Source organism: Mus pahari, chromosome 2 (genome assembly GCF_900095145.1).
Source record: "Mus pahari chromosome 2, PAHARI_EIJ_v1.1, whole genome shotgun sequence".
NCBI lineage: Eukaryota > Metazoa > Chordata > Mammalia > Rodentia > Muridae > Mus > Mus pahari.
In genome coordinates, this window is record NC_034591.1 from 98,054,381 (window position 1) to 98,059,640 (window position 5,260).

At 38.9% G+C, this 5,260-nt stretch overlaps 1 protein-coding gene across 4 annotated transcripts in view; it reads left to right on the plus strand.

Annotated features, from left to right (window-relative positions):
* Lrrtm4 (leucine rich repeat transmembrane neuronal 4) overlaps nt 1-5,260 on the plus strand; it is a 750,427-nt gene that overhangs the window by 727,835 nt on the left and 17,332 nt on the right. The gene's annotated exons all lie outside the window — the stretch shown is intronic.

Genomic DNA, 5,260 nt, shown 5'->3' on the forward strand with positions numbered 1-5,260 from the left:
ACTGGGCAAAGAAAAGCCAGCAAAGAAGAGTTTATTCGTATCTGAGAAGAGGGGAAAGAGAAAAAAAAAAAAAAAAAAAAAAAAAAAAAAAAAAAAAGAAACTGGGGAAGGGGCAGGTTCAAGAATTCCCTCTGCAGTGGGAATAGCAGTTTATGCCTGGCATTTGCTAATAGACAGAATATTCGGGATCTTGACATTCGACAGTGACTGAGAGAGAGGAGTGGCATCTCTTGGCAATGACATTGTGAACTGTTTGTTTCCAGATTCTTGAGAAACTATGTCTGTAATATAGTAGGTGGGAGTCCGAGAAAATTTACGTACTTCTCAAAGGCAGAGAAAGATTTTAAATTTGGAAGTTTAACAATGGAAAGAAGAAATCAAGGGGACATAATTAAGAATAAATATGTTCCTCTTTCTCCACATCCTCGCCAGCATCTGCTGTCACCCGAGATTTTGATCTTAGTCATTCTGACTGGTATGAGATGGAATCTCAAGGTTGTTTTGATTTGCCTTTCCCTGATGACTAAGGATGTTGAACATTTCTTTAGGTGCTTCTCAGCCATTTGATATTCCTCAGTTGAAAATTGTTTGTTTAGCTCTGTACCGCCATTTTAATAGGGTAATTTGATTCCCCAGAGTCTAACTTCTTGAGTTCTTTGTATATATTGGGTATTAGCCCTCTATCAGATGTGGGGTAGGTAAAGATCTCTTCCCAACCCATTGGTTGCTGTTTTGTCCTATTGACTTTGTCCTTTGCCTTACAGAAGCTTTGTAATCTTATGAGGTCCCATTTGTCAATTCTTGATCTTAGAGCACAAGCTACTGGTGTTCTGTTCAGGAAATTTTCTCCTGTGCCCATGTGTTTAAGGCTCTTTCCCCACTTTTTCTTCTATTGGATTCAGTGTATCTGGTTTTATGTGGATGTCCTTGATCCACTTGGACTTGAGTTTTGTACAAGGAGATAAGAATGGATTTGCATTCTTCTACAGCTAACCACCAATTGAACCAGCACCATTTGTTGAAAATGCTAGGTCCCCCCCCCCACTGGATGGTTTTAGCTCCTTTGTCAAAGATCAAGTGACCATATGTGTGTGGGTTCATTTCTGGGTCTTCAATTCTGTTCCATTGAACTAGCATTATTACTACTGCTCTGTAATGCAACTTGAGGTCAGGGATGGTGATTCCCCCAGATGTTCTTTTATTGATGAGAATAATTTTTGCTATCCTGGGTTTTTTGTTATTCCAGATGAATTTGCAAATTGCTCAATCTCCATGAAGAATTGAATTGGAATTTTGATTTGGATTGCATTGAATCTGTAGGTTGCGTTTGGCAAGATGGCCATTTTTACTATGTTAATCCTGCCAATCTATGAGCATAGGTGATCTTTCCATCTTCTGAGATCTTTGATTTCTGTCTTTAGAAAGTTGAAGTTCTTGTCATACAGATCTTTCATTTGCTTGGTTAGAGTCACACCAAGGTATTTTATTATATTTGTGAGTATTGTGAAGGGTGTCGTTTCCCTGATTTCTTTAATCGAGTACTACTTAGCTATTAAAAACAATGACTTCATGACATTCTTAGGCAAATGAATATCATCTTGAGTGAGGTGACCTAATCACAAATGAACTCACATGGTATGTACTAACTGATAAGTGGATATTAGTCCAGAAGTTCAAAATACACAAAATACAATTCACAGACCACATGAAGATCAAGAAGAAGGAAGACCAAATTGTTGACATTTTGGTCCTTCTTAGAAGGGGGAACAAAATACCAATGGCAGGAGATATAGAGACAATGTGTGGAGCAGAGACTGATGTAAAGACCATCCAGAGACTGTCCCATCTGGGGATTCATTCCATATACAGTTACCAAACCCAGACACTATTGTAGATGCCAAAAAATGCTTGACAGGAGCCTGATATAGCTGTCTCCTGAGATGCTCTGCCAGTGCCTGACAAATACAGAGGTGGTTGCTCAGCCAACCATTGGGCTGAGCTCAGAGTCCCCAACAGAGGAGCTAGAGAAAGAACTGAAGGAGCTGAAGGGGATTGCAGTCCCATAGGAAGAGCAACAATATGAACCAACAAGAACCTCCAGAGCTCCCAGGGACTAAACCATCAACCAAAGAGTACACATGTAGGGACCCACGGTTCCAGCTGCATGTGTATCAGAGGATGGCCTAATAAGTTATCAGTGGGAGGAGAGGCCCTTGGTACTGTGAAGGCTCGATGCCCCAGTGTAGGGGAATGCCAGGACAGGGAAGCAGGAGTGGGTGGGTTGGTGAGCAGAGGGAGGGGGGACAGGATAATCGGTTTTCAGAGGGGAAACTAGAAAAGGGGATAACATTTGAAATGTAAATAAATAAAATAGCTAATAAAAATTTTAAAAAAATAATAAATATGTTTAAAGTTAAATTTTGCTGAGTTAAATAATCAGTAATTTTGAAAAGATCCATAAGTAATTTATTTTACATAAGATTCTGTGTTCACAATCCTTGTCTTTCCTTCCCCACACAATACTATCAAAGTTGATTTAGACATTGTCAAGTTTCCTTTTGTCTTTAGTCATCACAGTGTCTAATTTCAATGCTGTAACGGAAAGTATTGTGGACTTAAGTTATTAGTAGATAAGAGGCTGCAAAGTAAAAACTCAAGACCAAATTGATGTCTGGTGCATGCTATGATCTTGGGTCCTAATTGTCCCTCTTGATGGAAAGGAATTCTTTTAAGTGTATTCTACAAGGTTTCTGGGCTCCTCATGCTGTAACTAACCCTCATGAACTCTCAATACTACACTGGAGGTTATGATCTCAGCACAGAGGAAGGAATAAGCACTCATTCTAAAAACCCCATCTTTATTTCTTTTCTTTAAGCATTTGCATTCTTTTATAGCTAATGCCATGAATTTGACAATTATTTATTTTTTCTTTGATGAGTCAAATTAAGGACCATAACTTTTTTTTTTCTCTCCCAAAGTCAATTGGATGGATTTTCCACCAATTATTTTTTTGTTCAGAATAAAAAAGTGAAAGTGAATCAGATCCTGATGTGGGAAAAATGGATTTAGGATTCCACAGCAGGAGAGACAAAAGAAGACATTAATCAGGGTGCATGCTAAGAAGATGCCCCGTGTGAGTCTGACTCACCCCTGTTCCCAGGAGGTGCATGGGAAAACAGCCTTAAACTGAATTACTTTTCAGTGCAACTGGCAGTGATTCAGGAGATCAAACACAGCCTTATGTTTCAGTAGAATTCTCTAGCCAATGCTGTTTGAAGTGACAGGCTGAGCTTCAGATCTCCCAAGCAACTGTATAGTTGTGTTGAGGTAGCAAAGCCTTTAAAGTGATCACACTGGGGTCCTCTGTGCTGCCTTCCTTCCCTCTCTTGCTCCCTCTTAGTAATTTTGGTGGGATCTGAATCAGACGGAGGATTTCTGAGTCAGCTCTTGTTTCCTGTCTTCAGTCTGATTCCTGCTATACTAAATGTTTCCAAAAGGCTGGCCCAGTGATTCTAACCTCACATCCTTCCTGTCTCTGTCCTTGAACATGTCTTTACTTTTCTGTTTTGTTTTTGCCTGTTTCTCCCTTTCACAAGTTGGCCAGAGCTTAAGCATCCTTTCTCTGGTAACTTGTGCTTTTTATTCCCCTACTATAAACCTGTCTCGTCTTATTCTACCACATGGATGTTCGCAAGCAGCTTTCTCCCTCCTTCTCCATCCCTATCCTCTGGGTACCTTCCAATATTTACAGTGTTCCTTTTTGTTTGTTTGTTTTGTTTTGTTTTGTTTTGTTTTGTTTTGTTTTGTTTTGGTTTGGTTTGGTTTGGTTTGGTTTGGTTTGGTATGGTTTGGTTTGGTTTGGTTTGGTTTGGTTTGGTTTGGTTTGTTTTTTTGAGACAGGGTTTCTCTGTATAGCCCTGGCTGTCCTGGAACTCACTCTGTAGACCAGGTTGGTCTCGAACTCAGAAATCCGTTTGCCTCTGCCTCCCAAGTGCTGGGATTAAAGGTGTGCGCCACCAAGCCCGGCACAATGTTTCTTTTAAATACTAATGAAATTGTTCTCCAGGTTTCTTACAAGTTTGTTCTTAAATTATTTTATTAATGAGGCTAAAAACCATGAGTGAACCCCAATTTCCTAATAACAGCTAGTACCCCAGGTGAGGCTACCCAAAACTTCTGGTAATATTATTATCACCATAGATATTTTAACATGTTGTTCGTAAAATTAATTTTTAGAATATAACCTGAATAAGAAACAATGAAGGAAAAATAAATATTAAGGTCTAGGAATATCATTGTTGGCATATATCTAACAGCTTCAAGGATTTACATTCTACAACTAAACCCACACATCAAAACAAAACAAAACTCTTTCTAACAATTATATAAACGGGAGTCAGTGCTAGTGTTCAATTTGTGCTTTAAAGACTCAGGACTGATTTGGACTCTGGAAACATACAACACAGTATGAGTTCTTAGTTGACCTAGAAAAGCCCTCTGAGGGACTGTGAAACAATTAGAAATTTAAATGCATGAAAATGGAGACATAATTTATGTAATGTCACATGTTTTGATTGTACTACTGGGGGTAAAAGACCTTCCATGACTTTGTTGGTAGATTTCTTTTGCTAATACTTCATATACAAAAGAAAGTATTCCCAGTACTGCTTGTTTTTAATAAAAATGATCTTAATTTTTTTTTATTTAAAAAAAATGACCCCTAAAGTGGGAAATCAACTTTGGCAACTTTAAACAATACTTTTCACAAATTGAAGCTCCATTTCAAGACGCTATCAAATGAATTCTAGATTATAGTCCTAGATGTCTGAAACCATTTGGATATTTACCTAACATTAACATACGCTTATTCTCCAGTGATCCCTGGTATTGAAAAGAAAACTACAGCATGATGAGCACAGGCACTAGAGATGGGACTTCACAGCAGCACCCTCCAAGTGGTGCTAGCAGATATAGTCCATTTTTTTTCTATGATATAATGTCAAGGTTCTTAGATTCTTGAGTGACAAAGATTCAGAAAAGCAAAGGTATATTGACTAATAGACACACTCTACAGATGGAGCTGGCATGAGTTAGCATGTGGCTCAGTGTCTGGATTTGTTTTGGATTTCCTTTATATAAGTCTAGATGGAGAGGTCCACAGCGAAAGGAATGGTGTGGGATCCTTACCCTGATTGACCTGTGGGCTGTTGTAGACAATCTCCCTCTCCCTCTCCCTCTCCTCCCTCTCCCTCTCCCTCT